Source organism: Lactuca serriola, chromosome 2 (assembly GCF_051521515.1).
Source record: "Lactuca serriola cultivar US96UC23 chromosome 2, Lser_US96UC23_V15, whole genome shotgun sequence".
Lineage (NCBI taxonomy): Eukaryota > Viridiplantae > Streptophyta > Magnoliopsida > Asterales > Asteraceae > Lactuca > Lactuca serriola.
In genome coordinates this window covers 110,978,131-110,989,805 of record NC_136409.1, presented here as the reverse complement: position 1 = coordinate 110,989,805, position 11,675 = coordinate 110,978,131, and positions in this window count along the sequence as shown.

The window sequence follows — 11,675 nt, the reverse complement described above, 5'->3', positions numbered from 1 at the left end:
TTATTTTATGTAAACAGATACTTTTGTTGGAAATTCATCACCAACTGTTGCTAAGGTGTCATTATTCCATCGCTAATCTGTTAAAATCAGCTTGTTGATGTAGGTCCCGTCACTAATTACTATCGTTCATTATTTGTAAATAAATAATTTATTATATATCCTAATCACTAATATATCTAGCACGGTCTATTAGATGACATTTTTTAGTAGTATTTTTAGGGTCTACTTTTACTACCGGCACAAGACATTCAAAATCAACGGACCGACACTATAAGCAAGGGTGTCCCATTAATTTGAAGGCCATATGAGAAAAATAAAAATGGAACAATAAATAAAAAAATCATATATATAAATAATATTATTTAATACTATAATGAGTTGATAAATGTTATAAAAATAATCAAAATAAAAGAACGATAATACGATATATAATCTCACATACTTATATGAATCGTAAGGTCCTCTTAACATTTGTTTAAAGAAAAATTGGTCTTCAATTTTTTATAATCAACAATTTCCAATATATCGTTTTCAATAACTATCATCAACAATCCATTAAGTTTTTCTTGTGATATTATAGATTGTATATAAGACTTTAAAAACTTCAGTTCAATTTTGATAACTAATATCTATGACTATGAGTATTATCTAAAAAATATTCATTTTTATTAACCACCATCTCTTAATTTAGTTTTTTTTATTAGTTATATTTTGATATAATAAAATAAAAAATAATTTTATGATTATATATATATATATATATATATATATATATATATATATATATATATATATATATATATATATATATATATATATATATATATATATATGCATGGGTCATGTAAAGTCATGTCATACACTTGCCGGTAAGTTTAAATTGAAACAAATATATGAAATAAGTTTTATCTAGTCCTATTTTAACAGTTTTGATTTGGTGACTAGAGTTTTTGAGCAACGGATTAGAAGGTTCGGCTTGGTGTAGAATGAGACCCAACTAACATAAGCATGTCTCGCATTGGTGCAGACATGAATTACATCTCCCTTCAAAATAGAAACCTGTAAGGTTTGGCGGGGATGCAGAATGAGACCCAACTAACAGAAGCCTGTATGGCATTAATTATTGGTGCGTTTGCTTGACACGTTCTTTCAGAAAAAATATCAGAAAATGAGACCCAAACAAAACAAATGATCTGATCGTTGCTTAAAGACCCACCAACCCGATTTTTGTATAGGTGTTTTATTTTAAATTAAACTCCTAAAATGTTTTTTACCATTCGACGTAGTATCTCAACCACTTCTGCTCTAATAATAAATGTTTACTTTTTGAGTTTGTGTTTTGTATAATCATATGTGAATTTAAATGTGCCATTAAAATTTTCACAAATACGTGTTGAAATTAAATTAATAGCAAATCATTTAGAATGATGTTATAAAATTCTTGCCTATTTAAAAAAATAATTCATATATTAACTTGATAATTAAAATCGTAATTATTTAAAACGATATTATAAGATAAACATCTAATATAATAATATCATTCAAAGACGTCTACCACGGTTTATGTGTGAATAAAACTAAGTAGGGTTATGGATTTAATGTAGCTTTTGACAATATGATTAATTACCTTATAAATTATTTATTTGATATTTTTAATTTTTTTCTGATGATTATTTAAATATCTATTATTGTTTTTAAGATAACATAAAGTAATTTATAACTTTATGTTAAATTTGATGGGTTTGGATGGAGAAAAGGGTTTATGAAATTATCGTGTAACTTGGATCTTTTTGAAGGGTTGTGTGATCCTTTCTGAATCTAATATTTAGACCCTATATATAGAATACATAAAATCCAAATTATTAGGATAATCCTTCAAAGAACAATTTCAAATCAAGGCACTCATATGTGACAACGAAGTAGGGTTTTCATATAATTCAGATTCTTCTTATTATAAAAAATAAGAGCAGTCAACATTAAATGTTGATTTTATTCCTTAATTAAAGGGTGGTGGTTTCAATTATAATTGGAGAATATATTCCGAAAACAATATTTTCCATAATATTTTTCTCAACAAAATTGATTTTCGTCCAACCGGCCAAGGGATTGCCCCTCGGACTCCGCAAGGCGGCACAGTTCCATTCACCCCTGCCATTTGGTCGAATTGAGATCAAAATCGTTCTATACATCGTGCTCTCCACATATCCAAACTTCTAATAAAATCAAGTTTTGAACTCTGTTGGTAATCTGGAAAATCCATTGTACTAAAATGTAACACCCTAACTTTATAGAACTTTTACAAACTTATTTTTATTATAAAAACACAACGAGTAGTCATGTATATAAAATTTATTTTACAAAAGTCGATAAGTGTTTATAATTTTGATTATATTTTGGAGTATTACAAACTGAATATAAAACTATAGTTGAGCAGAATATCTTACATAGGGCCTCATATTTTATTCTTTATATATTATTTATTTGTCACCTGAAACTCTTGCACCTGGGAGTTTCACCTGAGATACATTGCATATAAAAAAATACGTAAGGCAAATATGTCTAATGAGTTACTTGGGTTTTTGACACAATAATATTCATATTCTTATTTGTTAATATGTTACTTTAATTTATATATATGCAGTGCTATACATGAAATGCATACAACAAAACAATGTACTGACAGTTTATTCTGTTTATCCGGTTTGCCACGCTAGCGTGACATACCAATCTAGCATGGTATTTACCTAAGATAGGAAGAACAAATCAACATATAATAGCAAAAGACATCTACCCTTTCTAGGATTTTTGTCCGGATTTAACTTTTATGTAGTCACTTTTAATGTATGCATAGACACCACTTTTCTTTTGACTTCTCTAGCACACAAATGCCATGATGCACTTTTATATAGACTTTTACATAAAAATTATAATTGTTTTTCCAAATCTCATTTTTATAACGATTATAATAATAATCTATTAAATCATGTATTATATAACAAATACTCAGATAACTTTGAAAGTTTATTTGTATTCAAATATATTTGCCATATATCCCAAACAGGAAAAAAGTTGTCAACTAGTTACCTGGGTAGTTAGGATTACTAACTATTATTCCTTTTAAACTCCTACCACACGCCACCAAGCACTGTTACCTGGGTAGTTAGGATTACTAACTATCAGAAATCGAGCTGGCAACGTTTTAGCACCTACCACACGCCACCAAGCACTGTTATGCCCGCCACGCGCCAGCGGAGTAGCCGGTGGTCAACTGCTATCGGTCCTGTGTTTTCTTCCTGTTTTTTGGTTAGCTTTAAACGTCTGTAACTTATTTATCCGAACTTTGTTTTACCCAATTCTTTTTGTGTTATTTAGTATGTCATGAACTCTTTCAAATGATATATTGGTTGCTCAATTTGGATGTTAGGAAGTCAGTCTTCCAAGCCTTCAAAGTTGGCATATTAACTAACATTATTATTTTCTAAAAATAATGATTTTACTCCCGGTTATTCCAACAACATTTCCGGCCATTCGGAACTATTCTTTAGCAATTATCGATGAATGTAAACTTTTAAAATCCATCATCCCATACCCGGTTCGGTTTTAAACTAAATTTTAGTTATCGATATTTTCTTAATATATTTAACTTTTTATCAACTTCTCGCGTTCATATGTTCTTCGTACGAACTTCAATCTAATTGATTCTTGTTTCTATATTTTCTTCTTCATATTAACGTCATGTTAAGTTCAAGTATCTTTTCAATTGATCATATATCGTTATAGTTATTTAGCCCGAAACATTACTATTTTTCAATTTACATTTTATACTTCAAAATATTCTAAGCGTTCATTTTTACCATATTTTTCTGGCAACTTTGAGTACTAATATCTCATTACTACGACCTCAGCTTTGGAAAAATCTTTTTGCCGTACTTACTTGGTAATCCCATCTTCACAGTACCACTTTTCAAATTTACTTGCATTTCACGTAAGTCGTTTTACATGAGTTGAAAATAAGACTATTAGCCATTTATGAAATTTTCATTTTTCATTCTTTTCTTACTTTTATACATGTTTTCCAATTACAGTCGTTCTTACATGTATTACCACATTGTCATAGCTCGCCTTTACAATCCCAAATACTTATAGCATTTTCGGGATGTTACACTTTTCACATGTATACATTCATCATTTCGTTTTATATGTTAATTTTATAATTTCAAATACTAGCACGATTTTTTGGATGTTACAAATTAAAATGACCCGATGACACTAATATCTCCAACAATCATCCCACATTTTAGTGTGTAACCAAGAATCTATATAAACAAGAATTAGAATTGACCAAACTTATTCATACATGAAAATATAGAAAATGATTGAATTTTCATATTAGTACATTACACATTCCAAACACTCGAGAATCGGGGTGTTCTAAGAATCGGGGTGTTCTAAGAATTGAACCCTTCAACCCATTTTAGTATGTGAAGATAACATACACATAAGTTCAAATAAAATGTTTTCTTACACCTTACAAAAACCTGACACTATTATTAAGCCGAGTGAAGCAATCCATTTCTGATCATTAAAAATCCAAGTCACGGCTTTTTGAAGCACGAGAACTCTTCATGATCATACAGGTAATTCACTTCCTCGTGTACCTTATATTTTATCAAAGGAATTATAGGAATATAAATCCAACCTTCATACGTTAGTACCAAACTTACTAACCTGGGATGATGTACTACGTGTGTTTAATTCCTTATTCCCGGAGGAGTTGCCCGATATGCCTCCCGAGAAGCAGGTCGAGTTCAGGATTGACCTTGTGTCAGGTGCGGACCTGATTGCTAAGGCGTCGTACTTCTTAGCACCGCCTGATATGTAGGAGTTATCATCTCAGCTGCAAGTGTTGGTAGGCAAGGAGTTCATCAGACCAAGAAGTTCTCTGTAGGGAGCGCTGATACTGTTCGTCAAGAAGAATGATGGTTTCCGTTGGATGTGCATTGATTACCGGGGGTTGAACAAGTTAACAGTGAAGAACCGTTATCCCCTTCCATAGATTGATGACCTCTTCAATCAGTTTCAGTATGCATCTTGGTTCTCCAAGATAGATCTGAGGTATGGGTATCATCAGGTTAGAGTAAGAGAGTAGGACGTAGAGAAGACTGCATTTTGGACTCGTTATGGGAATTAAGAGTTCGTGGTGATGCCATTTGGGCTCACCAATGCGCCAATCGTGTTTATGGATTTGATGAATCAGGTATGCAGGCTGATGCTCGATCATTATGTCATTGTGTTTATTGACTGATATCTTGGTGTATTCCATGACTAGAGAGCAACATAAGGAGCATCTTCGCGAGCTTCTAGGGATTTTGAGACGAGAACGACTCTATGCAAGTTTTTGAAGTGCGAGTTCTAGTTACGAGAGGTCGAGTTCCTTGGGTACCTCATGAACAAGGATAGGATTTTGGTCGATCCGGCAAGATCGAGGCCATAATGCAGTGGGAGGTTCCGAAGTCTCCATCGGATATCAGGAGCTTCTTGGGTTTGGCAGGGTACTATCGGAGATTCATTCAGGATTTCTCCAAGATTGTGGTACCCCTCACTCATCTGACGAGGAAGGGGGTGGATTTTCGGTGGGGCCCTGAGCAGTAGTCATCATTTGAGACCCTTCGGCAGAGGTTATGTTAAACCCCAGTTTTGACCCTCCTAGAGGGAATTGGGGATTTCATGGTATTCTGTGATGCTTCCATCACTGGTCTGGGGGCAGTCCTGATGCAGAGTGGACGGGTGATAGCTTATGTTTCGCGACAGCTGAAGCCGCACGAGATGCGATATCCCACCCACGATCTGGAGTTGGGAGTAGTGGTTTTTTCCTTCAAGATTTGGAGACACTATCTTTATGGGGTCTGTTGTACTATCTACATGGATCATAAGATTCTAAGGCATATTATAGATCAGTCGAACCTGAACATGAGGCAGCACAGGTGGCTGGACGTAGTCAAGGAATATGACTGCGAGATCATTTACCATCTGGGTAAAGTGAATGTGGTAGTGAATGCTTTGAGTCGCAAGTCGGCTATATCTTCGGATAGGGAGATGTGTAAGAGGATATTAGTGGATTCCCCACTTTTGAGATTGATCAGGGGAGCTGAAGCTGAGGGTGTTCAAAAAGAGAATTAGAAGAAAGGGTGGATCAAGGTGAGATTGATAGATTTTTGACGGATAGTCGTGGGTTGTTGACCCGATGTGGTCGGGTATGGGTTCCGATGTCTGGTGGGGTCAGACAAATTATGTTAGTAGAGGCAGATAAGTCTTGCTTTTCTATTCATCCGGGGGACACCAAGATGTATCAGGATTCGAGATTCAGCTATTGGTGTCCATGTATTAAGAAAGAGATAGCATGATATGTTGATAGATGCATGACCTGCAGGATGCTCAAGGCTAAGCATAAAAGGCCGCATGGCAAGCTGCAGCTTCTGGAGGTTCCTATGTAGAAATGGGAATAAATTTTCTAACAACCATCAAAATCAAGCCAATTTAAAACTTTTTCAAATATCCAAAAGCCATTAATTATTACAAAAATGGTTTCAAAACAGTTTAATATCAAAGTATCCCAAAAACCATAAGTCTAAAACACGAGGATGTGTATAATCACGCCTTCACCTTGCCGAGACATCTGAAGCACCTAAAACAATAAACTGAAACCGTAAGCACAACAATACACATATAATCACAAACAACATATTATGGGTCCAGTCAACCATCGGGTTGGAATGCGAACATACAATGGGTCCAATCATCCTCGGGATGGAATACCCCATGCCCACAACCAATAGGTTGGAATGCCCACATACTACAAGTCCAATCATCCTAGGGATGGAATACTCATGGCCTACAACCATCGGGTTAGAATGCCCACATACTACGAGTCCAATCATCCTCGGGATGGTATACTCACGGCCCACAACCATCAGGTTGGAATACCCAGGTCTGTTGGCTCTCGCACAAAGCAGATAAGCCTCAACCACCAATCAACATATGCACATATACCAGATAATCACATAACAGTCTATAGACAGAATAACCGATCTAACAGATCATAACAACATATAACATCCTATCCACTAGGATACTGATCTAACATATCATAATAGCATATAACATCCTATCTACCAGGATACTGATCTAACAAATCATACAATACTCGAGCAATAGACAAACAAATCGATCTAACGGATCATATCACATAACACACAATACCATCATATCTACCAGGATACCGATCTAACAGATCATACTAGCACAGCATATCCAGATAACAATCCAAAAGTGCCGACCTTGGTTCCTTAGACCCTTGAGTATAGTGAGGATAACTCACCTGGAACTACTGAAGTCCCATGGATAAAACTTCAGCTGTTGGTTGATAGATTCCCGAACTACCAACATCAAACAATACCCAATTAATAATTGGGTTACAAGCCCAAGGTCCAACTCACACACCAAAAGCCCACAAGTCAAGTAATGGGTCAAAGCCCAACATATGGCCCAATTTTCCAAATTGGGCACAGACCTCTACATGGTCTTTCCTTAAGGCCCATTCCATTATTATAGTCCACACTCTTGGTATTCCCATGGCCCAATATCACGTAATCATAAAGGCCCAATTATGGCCCACCTATGGCCCCATTTTCCAAATTGGGCCCAAGTCCTTCACATGGGCCTTACACTAAAACTCATCCAATTATTTTTGGTCCATTTACTTGTTCTTGGATAGCCCATCAATAGTCCAACCACCAAGGCACAATAGGAACGCCCAAATTAAGGTTCAAGTGAAATTAGGGTTTTCACATGAAATGACGATTGGGGTTAAGTGTTTCTTACTTAACACATTAAGGGCTTAATCCATTAAGTCCAATATTGCCTTAGGTTAATTTGCCAATGATTATTATTTAATATATTTTAAGTTTATTAAATAATTCCCGTGCGGTCCCGATCAATCCCAAAATTAGGGTTTCATGACATTAGGGTTTTCCAAACCCTAATTAGGGTTTCCGACCCAAATACTAGCCCATTAATCAAATGGTTGAGCTTTTTGGTCAATTAGGGATTCATTGAGCCTATTAGGATTTTATTGGGCCTATTAGGGTTTCATTGGGCCCACTTTTTCCAAGCATCCCCAAACGAGTAAAAATGCAAATGAGGCACACCGCCACCCAACACGGCAGTTAGTGGCGGGAGGAGGCGGCAGCCACCACTTCACGGTGGTGGTTATGGATTTTTTCTATTGATTATTCCGCATGATTAAATTTACAACCCAATCCAAATAACACACACGCACATACTAATATTAACATACACACACAACCACACTGTGGCGGTAGGTGGTGGTCGGAGGTGCTAGCCACCACCTCAAGGTGGTGGTGGTGGCTCACTTTTAATTCCCGATTACTCAACCCCCACATAACACACCCTAACAATCGAAACACACCCAAAAACACTTCTGTTTGTGAAATAGACCCAGCCACCCACCTAGTGGCGTACAGCGGCGGCGAGAGTGGCTGAGCTAGGCGGCAACAACATCGATTAACGGCAACGGCTTCATTATCGACGACAGCCACCATGGTCGTGTTGGGTTTTGAGCATTCTAACACTTCCTAAGTGTACATGCAACCCTAAATACCTTGGATCTATGTTTTCTCTATTATACATGCAAATAAGAACATCCAAGGTATTATCCTAATCTAGCATACAAAAACTATGAATGTAACAAGATAGAATACATACCTCTTGATGTAGCTTGATGTCTTCAAGCTTTAAGAGCTTAGCCCCAATAGTGTGGAAGCCTCAAGTGGAATCACAAATCACCAAGACACCTTGGAATACTTTAGAGAATACGATTACTTGGTTCTCTCTAGTGAAATTGGCTATCCCTTCTTTAGTGTATCCACACTAGTGCCAATTTCACCAACCAAAGACATCTTTATATAGTATGGAGGATTAGGGTTAAACCCTAATACCCATGACCTTTCATTTCCTAGGATCCATGGGTTAAACACTCCATGGACTATCCATGAAAGCTTAGCCCAACCTAAATGAACTTGGCCCATTCCATATATATAAGAGTCCATATTTAATTAGTTCCTTTTGATCACTTAATTAATTATAAATTAATTCTTGATCAATACTAATTAAATAATATGATTCCATATTAATATATTAGAACTTATAATATATTAATATTAATCATAAACATACTATTCTCAAAAGATTATCCATATAAATTGTGTCGGTGAAGTGCAACCCAAATGGACCATGTCGGGTCGGGTCAAGTACATACCAAATATAGTTATGGACTTAGACATTAATCCAACAGTCTCCCACTTGGATAAGTCTAAAACTATTATTGCGTATGACTTCAAACCTAACTGGCAATCGTAGCTCTTAAAACCGCTGTCAAACTCTGACCTTGTAGATGAACTCTGACCTTTGTCAATGACTTGTCCATTAGATAAGGGATCATATATTCCTCCATTCTAGATATCATATGGACTGAGACATGGATTATAATCATTCTCTCTGTCCATTTGTTGTTTCCCGATTTGCGATTTATGACGACTGACTAATTGAACAAATCAAATCAGTCCTGGCCCGGCCGAGCACTTCCATTTGTCATCATCAAATCATCGAGGGGCCAACAGATATCGCTTTTATCCCGAAGGTAAAAGGAACGGATAAACTTCGACTCATATGGCTTGTTCTACTACTTGTTGAATCATACACAAAGGCACGTTTTATAGCACCGAGTTACCGTATGCGTTTCCGTGCAATCAATGTACTATCAACTCATAGTAACAACTCATATCTCTAGGTTTGAAGAATATAAGATATTATCGTCTCATGATCACTCGTGATAAAATCCATGAAGTGACTCCAATGAGCGCGGGTTGAATCCAATACTCAGAACTTATGAGCACTCATGAGTGTTGTAGCCCTTTGTCCAACACCTTAGACCTCTACAAGCCAACCCATGACAGTCTTAATTCATATCTACTTCCAACATATGACCGACTGTGGATGGTTTGAATAACTTAGTCATTCCGGAAGAATAACCTAGTTTATTCGGGAAGTCAAAACATGCAAAATGAAACACAATAATAATTGAATCCAATATGGTATCAACCCTTTGAACATAAATAAAACACCTTTTATTTATCACCATATGATTACACATTATTCATTGTACACTGTTTCAGCTATCAACTTTATTCTTGAATTTAAAACAATAGTTGTCCCATGCTCCAAGCATGTACACTATGTTTTTTTTCAAAACACTAGTCATGCCACACACCAAGTATGCATACTATGTTTTTCTATGATCTTTACTTTGTGAACTAGATCAATTGAACATAACTTCAATGATTCTCTTTTCTCACCCCCAAATCCTTACTGCAAATGCAAGAATTCCAAATTCATGCCATTTACTGAAATCTGTCAGATTCTAAACTTATATGCATTGATCCTCTTGTAATGATTATGCACAAAGTCAGAAAGACTTGACAACAATCATTACAGAGTATTCCAAAGGAGATCAGCTCCTTGGAAACATCCTTCTTGCATTAAGTTTCCTAATCTTACACAGATTGAATAATTTCTAACTTTGAAACATTTCCATATTCCATTTTGACTATCACTTCTGAACAGGAGTTGCCTCCTTACAGATTATGTCAATATGGTCCTTTCAAAATTATCTCTATACTTCCAACTGTCCTTGAGCACCCAATCTTTGGTAAACCTTAGATTGTCCTCGACAATTGTTTAATCCTTTTAGTCATATCCAGTTCTAAACATTTTCCCTTCTTAATGCCCCAGGCATTTGGAAAATTTTAGAAAGGATGAATATAGCACATGTAATCGATCCTATATCCGAAGTATATGGGAATCGATTCATGATGTCTCACATAAAGACAAAACCAGTCTTTTACTATAACATTTCCATTTCAATTTGCCAAGTTCTCATAATTCAGATTATGAAAAGGGATGTCGTAATCATAATCGAATTTTAGAACGCAAATAATGGACCCATATACAGATTTTCCTTATGTTGAGCCATTCCAACATGAAATTCATATATATCCTTGACTAAATGATTAAAACCTCACGATCTAAGCTTATAGATTTGAGATGAAGTATAATTTCCTCTCCCTTAATTATAGCAAAACAACTTTTTCCCAATTGAAACTTTTGTTTTCTATAATTAACATTGCTAACTTGCAATACTTATCATAATTATCATGCTCCCACTAACATGATGATTATTAGCATAACACTTATGCTCCCACTAGCTTTGACATGTACTCAGAAATTAGATGACTTTCTACCAAAGTTCAGATTTCTGATACTAGATTGTTTTGATAAGACTTTATCAAAAACATACACCTTCCCTTAGATAGCACACTTGTGTGTCTAAACAATTATCAAGAGGTATGCCGTAATCATAATGGTTAGACCTTTTTGCCACTTCTCACAAGTCCAGGTTAGTGTGCCGGTAAACCACACACGCTCCACTAACGACTTTGAGAATGCAAATATCACAATTGCTATCTAGCTAAAATCTACTTAATGAAAGTGTTTCCTCACCATCATTTTCATGAATCGGAGAGAAACCTTATGACACT